Source organism: Pelophylax lessonae (genome assembly GCF_965119305.1).
Source record: "Pelophylax lessonae genome assembly, chromosome: 1".
Classification (NCBI taxonomy): Eukaryota; Metazoa; Chordata; class Amphibia; order Anura; family Ranidae; genus Pelophylax; species Pelophylax lessonae.
The window spans coordinates 881565847-881576731 of NC_138768.1; positions in this window are offsets into that span (position 1 = coordinate 881565847).

Sequence of the window (10885 nt, forward strand, 5' to 3'; positions counted from 1 at the left end):
GCACATGGCCTGAGCTTGCCCTTTACGCCTTGGAGGTGCTGGCGTGCCCTGCAGCCAGTGTATTATCTGAACGTGTATTTAGCACGGCTGGGGGCGTTATCACAGACAAGCGCAGCCGCCTGTCCAGAGACAATGTGGACAAGCTCACGTTCATTAAAATGAACCAGGCATGGATCCCACAGGACTTTTCCGTACCTTGTGCAGAATAGAGATGGATACCCAGCCATTGTTCTATTTTTGATCTTTCTCACTCTTTTGGGGTGTACCCTAATTTAAAATGACTGAAAAAAAGGAGTGTTGGCTACCTCGTCCCCCTCCACTGCCGCTTCCACCTACACCGCCACATCCACCGCCTCCTCAACCTCCCTCCTACTCCATATGGGCCTCGTCCTTCACAGACGAAGAACATTGTTTTATTTTTCTGTTTTTTTTTTTTTGTTTTAAGTTATTTCCCTATCCACATTTGTTTGCAGAGCACTTGCCATGCTCTTAACTACGTTTTGCTGCCATTTGCTGCACTCTAGCCCTTTTCATTGGTGTTTTAGAGCCATTTTAGTGCCTGAAAGTTCGGGTCCCCATTGACTTCAATGGGGTTCGGTGTCCGGGTAAAGTTCGGAAAAAGTCCGGGACACGGACCCGGACTTTTTTCTCAAGTTCGGCCGAACCCGCCGCACACACGGACATCCAGGTGTCCGCTCAACTCTACAAATAGCCAAAACAAAAAAATTCTCGTCGCTTCCAGTTTCCGGGATCTCAGAGAGGGACCAACAACGTCAGTATGTAGTGCCACCGCCCCCGCCAGTCACATCGCTCCCCGGGCTCCGCGATCGGATGGCAGAGGTGGGAGAAGGGTACCCCTTCCACCGCCCGCAGAAGTGATCGAATGGTTATTCCTCCACTCAAATCAGTTCTGCTTAGAAGAAAATTGCTGGCTGAAAAATGCCCTGCTTGGGACGATATCTGCAGGTGCAGACACTATCCCGGTACAACCACTTCAACCAGTGGACATCATATAATCGTCATTATAAAAGTCATATGGGCAGGAAGTGACCAATACTGCTAAGGTCCTGCACAGTCCCCTTACATCCTGTCCCTGTGCATTGCATGTGTACTACAGCAATAACAGGCTGCATGCAGGGCCGGATTAACAAAGGAGCTATTAGAGCTGCAGCTCCAGGTCCCTTCCTTAGGATAGGCCCAGCCCAGTTGTGTGAGTGAGTCACTAAAGCTGCTCAGCCCTGCTCTGTGTGCAGTGTACAAATAATTGATATGTAAATAGCAGGCGGCATTGATATGTAAATTGTTAGAGCATTCATAGATATGTCAAACTCCCAGAGCCCTGGTCCACCATCACCTTTGCTGAATGCTGCCGACATTAGGGATGAACAAGCTCTACCTGCCGCTGTCACTGAGCCTGCCATCAGCCTGTATTGCAAAGGTGAGCAGATGGATGGGGGTGGGGTGTGGTGAATTACAGTTTGGAGGGCAAACATGACCAAAGGGGGTGTGCAGGGGGGGCTGGGGTGCAAAGATGAGCAGAGGCATGTGACATTAAGCAGAAATTAGGTGGTTTGGGGTGTAGGGGACCCCATACATTTTGCTTAATGCCCCTCTCTCTCACTCCCTTCCCTCTCCTACCCTTCTCTCTCTTTCAAGCCCTTTCTCTCTTACCCCCCTCTCTCACGCTCCATCCCTCTTTCTTTCTCTCTTTCTCTCTCTCTCTCTCTCTCTCACTTTTCCTCTTTTCTCATCCTCTTCTCTTACCCCATCCCTCTCTCTCTCACACCCTTCCTCTCTCTCTCTCTTACTCTTCCTCCCTCTCTCTCACACCCCTCTCTCTCTCACCTCCGTCTCTTTCACCCCTCTCTCTCCCTCTCACCCCCCTCTTTCTCTCATCTCCCCCTCGCTTTCTCTCACCCCTCTCTTTCTCTCACCTCTCTCTCTCTCTCACCCCCTCTCTCTCTCTCACCCCTCTCCCTCATCCCCTTCTCTCTCTCAACCCTTGCTCTCTCTCTCTCTCTCTCTCACTATGCTCTCTCTCACTCTCACCCCCTCTCTCTCTCTCACCCTCCCTCTTTCTCTTACCCCTCTCTCTCACCCTTCCTCTCTCTCTCTCTCTCTCTCTCTCTCTCTCTCTCTCTCCCCCTCTCTCTCTCACACCCTCCCTATTTCTCTCACCCCTCTCCTTCCCTTTTTCTCTTACCCCTCTTTCTCTCACCCCCTCTTTCTCTTACCCCTATCTCTCTCTCTCTCACCCTCCCTATTTATCTTACCCCTCTCTCTCTCACCCTCTCTCTTCCTCTTACCCCTCTCTCACCCTCACCCTCCCTCTTCCTCTTACCCCTCTCTCTCTCTCACTCTCCCTCTTCCTCTTACCCCTCTCTCTCTCACCCTCCCTCTTCCTCTTACCCCTCTCTCTCTCTCTCTCTCTCTCTCTCTCTCTCTCACGTCCTCATTCTTTCCCTTACCTATCTCTCTCTATCACCCTTTCTCTCTCTCTCACCCTTCCTCTCTCTCTCTCACCCTTCCTCTCTCTCTCTCACCCTCCCTCTTTCTCTCACCCTCCCTGTTTCTCTCTCTCTCACCTCTCTCTCTCTCGCTCTCTCTCTCTCTCACGTGCCCTTTCTCTCGCTCCTACCCTTCCTCTCTCTCTCACCCTTCCTCTCTTTCTCACCCTCCTTCTTTCTCTCGCCCTCCCTCTTTCTCTTTCTCACCCCTCTCTCTCTCGCCCTCCCTCTTTCTCTCTCTCTCTCACCCTCTCTCTTTCTCTTACCCCTCTCTCGCTGACCCTTCCTCTCTCTCTCATCCCTCTCTTTCTCTCTTACCCTTCCTCTCTCTCTCACCCTCTCTCCCTGTCTCTCTCTCTCACCCCTCTCTCTCTCTCTCACCCTCCACTCTCACCCCCCCCCCCTCTTACCCTCCTCTCTATTTAAATGGTTTTAACAAAGATTGTTTGCATTTTCATTTTATTTATTTCCATAAAAACGCCCACCAAAATACTCAACACCAGGTTTATGATGCTCCTAATCCTGCCCTGGCTGCATGTTTTTTTTCACATGGCTCATGTACTAATCCTAGTTGACTGCAATTGTATTTTCACAGCCTCTCCCTGACCACATGCACTACAGTGATAACAGTCTGCTTTTGTGTTTTTCTCACTGGGAAAACGTTCTAATTGTTGGGTACAGCCTGTCTCTGTCCAAATGCACTACAGTGATAGCAGGCTGCATGTTTTTTGACAGGGCGTATTTCCATTCCGAATTGTTATTAGCTGAAATTGATGCCTTCACAGTTTCTTTGCAGCCTGTCTCTGTGATAGCCAGCTGCATGTGTTTTTTCATAAGAAAAATGTCCTAATCTTAGTTGGCTTTGGTAGTTTTTTTATAGCCTGTCCCTATGCACTACAGTGACAACAGGCTGTATGTGTTTTTTTCACTGGGCAACTTTCCTATGGCTGGGTTGACACACATGCGGCTGTGGTTTGCAGTCCAGAGCATTTATGTTCACCGCTTCATGTGCGATTTTGGTGCAAATTTTTAACATGAATTCACACCTGAACCGGACTTAAAAACACACAGGACCCTTGCTTAAAAATGCACTGCAGCCGCCCCGCACATGTGTGAACCAGGTTTATTAATAGAGGGTCACATTTACAAATTTACTGCCTGTCCCTGTACTATTGTAATAGTCAGCTGCATGTGTCTTTAACACATGGGGAATAAAAAAAAAATAATTAAAAAGGAGGGGGGAGGGGTGTTAGTCCTCTAAAAGAGATCACTTCACTGGGCCCACCAGGGCTGGTGCAAGTATTTTTGACACCCTAGGCAAACCCTAATTTTGCACCCCCCCCCCATTGGCTTTGCCCCTGACTCCACCCCTTTTGCCCTGCCCATGAATACAGTGGAGGTGGCATCGGGGAGATTTTTGCGGCACCTCTTCCCCTTTTTCTTCAGCCTTTTGCTGCAAGCCCGCATCTGCACCTCTTGACCTGGCCTGAAGACAAATAGTGGTGGCTTGCTTCCTCATGCCAGCCATGGTCCGCAGGCCCCAGGCCCTCATCTGTGCCTCTGGACTAGGACAATAGACCCAGAAGACAAACAGCGCCGGCGTGCTTGCTTGACATGCCAGGGCCTACCTTGCCTGGGGCACAGGCCACCTTCGAGGCATTCCAAGAGGCTAAGAAGCCAGTGGTGTTTGATCCCTATAGAAGAAATAGGGGGGCCAGACCTTCCTATATTTGTCTTCTTGTTCCTTCAAACTTATGGTGAGATTTCCCATAGCCTGGATTTCTGCAATTCATGTCCGCCAATGGGCAACTGTAGGGGGACACATACTTTTCCATAAAGCTGGTATACAGGCCTCAGCTGCTGTAAGTAAGTGACTAAGTAAGGATTTCTTCAACTTTTTGATAGATAGGGGGGTGTCGTTTAGTAAATAAGCTGCCGGGTTCTTATTGAGGGATACGCCTGTCAAAGTCTTAACAGTGGAGTCTACTTCATTCCAGAAGCTGCCTAATTTTGGGCATTCCCAAAAAATATTTAGAAGGGTTCCCACAGATTCCTCACAGCACCAGCATGTATTCGAGACCTGAGAATAGATATTATGCAATTTGGCCGGAGTTCTGTACCACCGTGTCAGAAGTTTGTAGCCTCCCTCCTGGAACCTACTTGTTAAGGAGGCCTTATGGTCAAAGAGTATGATTTTGTCTTTCTCAGGCTGGAAAAAAGTAACTCAGTCACTCTGTCACATTTTTGTAAAAAGGGCAAGTCTGACATGTCCCCCTGGTTCCTCAAAAGAGCGTAAAAGTGTGATTCCTTTTTAAGCGTGTCTGCTCGAGCGGTGTGAGTTGGTGTACCCTGTGGTGGTCCCTTGGGAGCGATGAAGATACATAGTCAGTTGCACCTGAGGAAAAAAAGACATGTTCTGTTTGAAAACGGGCCTCAATCTCTCAGCTTGACACAAGCTTATTATTCACCTAGAAATGGAGGTGTCTGTCTCCAAAGCGCTGTGAATTTTAAATCCTTTACACCGGCAGAAACGCATAGGACCCCATCACTGGGATAAGGGGGCTCCGATAAGGAGAAAGAATAGGCATCATTTTGAAGAGGAGTTTGACTACCAGTAGAGTTGCCCCAATCGTAGGGTGATGGATAATCATCATAGGGCATGAATGAAAAGGGGACCATGGTAGTCCTGCCAGGACTGGGGTTACTGTTGCCTCTTCCAAGTCCACCCATAATTTAGGTTCGGGCCTCACACACTGCACCATTATTCTGGTTAAATGAGGCGCTTCATAGTATCCCACCGGATCTGGGAAACCCACATCCCCCCCTCTAACTTTTGGAAGAGCCATTATGGATCTATGGAGTCTCGGTGGTTTACCTGCCCAAACGAAAAGTGTAAATCTCATCTGTAAGTCTGTCAAAAAACTCAGTGGGAGCCTAATAGGCAAAACCTGAAATAAGTATATGAGTCGCGGCGTAACATTCATTTTTAGAATATTAGAGTGACTGAACCAAGTAACAGTCTCCTTTTCCCAGCTTTGGAGGCTTGCAAAGAAGGGACGAGAAGTTTGGTTAAAATATCCTGTGTAGGTTACGAGGGATATTCGTACCCAGATAACATATGTGGGAATCCGTTCATTTAAAACTAAAAGCTTAACTCAGTTGCTGTTGAGTACATTTTCTTGAAATCCTTTCAAGGTCCAATATATGTTCACAGCAACTGATTAATTGCTAGCTTTTCAAATTTTTGCCACTTTGGCTCCTTTTTTTTATTACTGTAATTGCTGTCTTTTTTCCTTTTGTGTGTTTCATTTGAAAAACAATAATTGCAAGAGTAGTGTGCACCTAAACCACCTTATTATATTATTCATTTTCACTGCATCTCCTATCACCAGAGATAAAATAAAAATTAGGCATACACCGGTTAGACCTATTATCCCTGAATAAATTGTCCTATTGCTGATCAATTTTGTACTACTGTACCCTCTGAAATAATTGAAATTCTTGATGTAAAACCATTGCCTGTACTCTAGTACAGTTGCCTTTAGTAAATTTGGGCCTGGCTACATTCATTAAAATTGGCCTGGTCCTGGCCAGATATGTGCCCTTGAGGAGGAAGAGTGTGTGCCTTTTGCTGTGACCAGTCTCAATTGCTGACATCCACTATTAGGACTTTCCAAGACAGCAGGAGGGAGGATTTCCCCAATGCCAGATCTGGATTCCTGAGCCAAAAGGCTAGCAATAACCTGGTCTTCAATGTCAGGTGAGTCAGCTTGTCTAGAAAATGAACCCATGTTGAGTTGTAGGGGTCTGGAGTGGAATTGAGCAAATGGAACTGCATCAAAATTAAGCTACCATCAAGCCCTGAACTGTCATTCACAATTGTAGAGCCTTATTGCTCCAGGACTGTGGAATCTAAGTTTTGGAAATTGTTCTTGGGATAGCTTAAACTGTGAATAGAATAAGACTCAGATACTATAAGCAATGTGAAGGTTCCAGTGCTAATTTTTAAAGGCTCAGGATCCAACAATCCAAGGTCTGGACTGTACATTGTCGGTCAGAAGTTCACAGAGGCTAGAAAGTCTCCCTGATGGAGGGTAGCCATGACACGCCTAGGGGATTCCATGTAAAACTTTTGAACTTGAATTAAGACATTTAAAGCCTTGATATCCAATATGGGGCAGTTCATTCTTATGGTTTTGGAGCAGTGAAAATGAGTAAAAACCCTGAAAGTTATCCTCTTTTTGAAAAATGGTACTAAGTCCTCGGTTTAAAAGATCTGCCAGAGCAGCATAGGGGCCTGTCTATGTGTAGACACAGGCAAGTTTGACAACATGACCCAGGCCTCAAAGTTGATTGCAAAACCCAACAGACATCCCTCCACTTTTGAAAGTGGAGGCTTCCCTTCATACTGATTGTCTGTAGATTTTGAGGATTTAGAAGCCCAAGGTTCGTGACTGAATAGGGTTGAAGGCTAGAGTAATGAAAGAAACTTTCCTTGGCTTTCTGCTGGGGCAACTATTACCCCCAGTGAAATCCCATACAATGGTGTCCAATGAGGCAGCAAGGAGACATTCTCCATCTAACGGCATGTTCAGCGAGTGCATTCCTGTTCTGCAGATCAACATTTCAGCCAATCTGCAAATTCACTGAAAGGAGATTAATTCGGGAAATAGGAAGGACAATTTTAACTAACTTGTCTACGCAACTGTGTAGGGCTGAAGGCATCAGTTCTAATTGCTCTACAAATAAAGGATTGTTAGGGATAGTAGCTGGAAAATTTGACATAAGTTTAATGCATTCCCCTAAGGTTTGACAGATCAACTTCACAGCTAGGGCAGGTTTCAAAAGCAGGGTCTGCTAGCACAAACAACAGCTTGGAAAGGGTTTCCAGACATTTGTCAGTGTGATCCCTAAACACTGGGGCATCTTCATTTGGAGAACTCCTCTCTGGAAAAGGCAGAGGAGGTGGTCACACCTGATGAAGCTAATGAAGACTCTGAGGATTGTGTGGACTCAAGCAAAGGTCAACATTCCAGGCCCCCAGTGACAGATCCCTGAGGGAGGACACTGAAAACTACCCTGAATGTCACAGTCAGGGGTCAGGCTCAGAGACCAGTAGTTATAGTAGTAGAGAGGCTCCCATTAACCAGTTGGATAAGTGAAGCAGCAGGTAACCCTGACAGATAACATGGCTCATTGAAGGTGAGGGGTCTAAGCACTAACTGGTGTTCACCAGAGCTCCTGATGGTGGAAATGGGTTTTGTTTCATGTTAGTACCAGGTCATGGTCCTCAGAATTGCTCCATCAGGAGGTGAGAAAGCCAGGGTCCAGTAGCAGGTAGGAATCAAGCAGAAGAGTAATCGAGGATCAAGCCAAAGTCAATAACCAGTATATGTGCAGATAAGGACATCTGTGCAAAGACATGGCTTAAATAGAGCAAAGACATGGCTTAAATAGGAAAGAGCAAGGAGTTCAAGGTTCAGCAGAAACAAGGCACGAGGCAGAATTTTCCAATGGATCAAATATGATACTGTTTAACAACTCAGGTGGCTCAACAAGATGAGACACTGCCAGACACAGCAGAGGTCGCAGGTTCAGACCTGGGTCCTGAAACTGGAACTGGTATTGTATTGTGAGCTGAAGAAACCTAATGCAGTGGGACAGCTCCCCTTGCACTTCACGATCTGACATTATAGCACTACTTAAAGGGATCGTAAAGGTTGTAATAAAAAATAGATAAATAAATAAACATACTTACCTGCTCTGTGCAATGGTTTTGCACAGAGTAGCCCTATCCTCTACTTTTTGGGTTCCACTGTCGGTGGTCCTGGCTCCTCCCCCCTACCTAGTGCCCCCAATAGCATGCCCCTTGCTTCTCTCCTCTTTGGTTCACTGGCTGTGACTTACAGTATATAGGAGCCAATGGCTACCGCTGCTGTATGAGCCAATGAGGAGAGAGAGACCCGGGAGAGTTGCTGCTCTCATGCACATCACTGGATCGAGATGGGCCTCAGGTAGGTATAAGGGTTGCTGAGGGGAGCTGCACCCATAGGGTTTTTACCTTAACTTAACAAAAAAGGGGCATTTAAAAAAAGAAAAACCAAACATGTTATACATACCTGCTCTGTGCAGTGGTTTTACACAGAGCAGTTCCAATCCTACTCTTTTTGGTTCCCCGCTGGTGCTCCTGGCTCCTCCTCTTCAGCCAGTGCCCCCAATAGCAAGCTGTTTGCTCTGGGGGCACTGGTGTATGCTAGCTCCCTGACTGTGATGACAGTAGCAGGAGACAATGGCTCCCGCTGCTGTCTCAGTCAATAAGGAAATGGAGAGACCTGAGAGAAGCTCAGCTCTCGTTGACAACGCTGGATCAAGAGGGAGCTCAGGTGAGTATTAGAGGAGACTGGAGGGGGGAGGGGAAGCTGTACCCAGAAGGTTTTTTACCTTAATGATTAGAATGCATTAGGGTAAAAACAACTTCCGCTTTTAGAACAACACCAAGTACAAACCTAGGGTACTCACAGTGGCCGAGAGCAAAATAACTTCAAATGGCTGGAGGTGACTTGTTTACTGTAGGTTGCAACAGGGACTAACCAAGATACACTATATTACCAAAAGTATTGGGAGGTCTAACTTTACACACACTTGAAATTTAATGGCATCTTAGTCTTAGTCCATAAGGTTCAATATTAGGTTTACTCAGCCTTTGCAGCTATAAACAGCTTCAACTCCTCTGGGAAGGCTGTCCACAAGGTTTAACCATTCTTTTAGAAGCAAATTTGTGAGGTCAGAACCTAATGTGAAAGAGAAGGCCTGGTTCGCAATCTCTGCTCTAATTCATCCCAAAGATGTTCTATTGGTTTGAGGTCAGACCAGTCAAGTTCCTCCATCCCAAAATCGCTCATCTACGTCTTTATGGACCTTGCTTTGTGCACTGGTGGGCAGTCATGTTGGAACAGGAAGGGGCCATCCCCAAAATGTTCCCACATAGTTGGGAGCATGAAATTCTACAAAATGTCTTGGTATTGTGACGTCTTACGTGTTCCCTTCTTTGGAACGAAGGGCCAAGCCCAACCCCTGAAAAACAACCCCACACCATAATCCCCCCTCCACCAAATGATTTGGACCATTGCACAAAGCAAGGTCCATAAAGACATGGATGAGCGAGTTTGGGGTGGAGGAACTGGACTGGCCTGACCTAGAACATCTTTGGAATGAATTAGAGCAGGGACTGCGAGCCAGGCCTTCTCTTTCACATCAGTGCCTGACCTCACAAATGCACTTCTGGAAGAATGGTCAAACATTCCCATAGACACACTCCTAAACCTTGTGGACAGCCTTCCCAGAAGAGTTGAAGCTGTTATAACTGCAAAGGGTGAGCCAACTCAATATTAAACCCTACGGACTAAGATTGGGATGCCATTAAAGTTTATGTGCGTGTAAAGGCAGGCGTCCCAATACTTTTGGTAATATAGTGTAAATCCGTGTGTCTCTTGCAAATAGGAGCAATGGCTACTTCACACTGAACAGACAGGAACATATTTGATTTATATGCCCAACACTGGTGAAACAGCACCTAATTGCCCAGTTTTTTAGCCCTTTCAATGGAAACCAAAAGAAACGAGAGAGCAATAATGGTGTTCAATGGCATCAATAAACGTAGTAGTTCCCAATGTCTGGCCAACATGGCGTAAGAGTCTTCAGAGAATGTCTTCAACCCAGAATCTTGGAAAGTGCCAAAAGCAAAGCCCATTGCGGGAAGGTCACTTTCCAGGCAGGCCAGGCCCCAATCTGATACAGTCTCCAAATTAAGAGGACTTCCAGCCTGTATTAAAAAAAAAAAAAAGTCAGCAGCTACTGAATATAAGGACACTTACCTGTCCAGGAAGCCCACAATGTCGGCACCCAAACCTGACCCATCCATCGGGTCCGGGTGCAGGCGCCAGCATCCCTACTAAAGGAAACAGGAAGTGAAGCCTTGCGGCTTTACAGCCTATTAACTACTGCACATGCACAAGTCGCGCTGCACTTTCCGAATGGTCCCGCTGTCTTCTGGGACTGTGTGTCTCCCACAAGGCCATGGGGGAAGGAGGAGGGGCCGCAAATAAAGTAGGTCACTGCGGTGCCCTTACACGGAAGTGGGAGCGGGTACATGTTTTTGACATGCTCCCCCTGAAAGGTACCAAATGTGGCACTCAAGGGGGGGGGGGGTGAAGGAGATAAGGGGAGCTTCCAGTTTTTGGTGGAGCTCTGCTTTATGACATGCCTATTTCCGATAGCACAGGGCTGTAGATGATTTTTTTTCCTGGGGGGGGGTTCAGCCTTGAGTACCCAGAGAACAATAGTTATCACGCTGTGACAAATTGTGGTGTGTAAATATA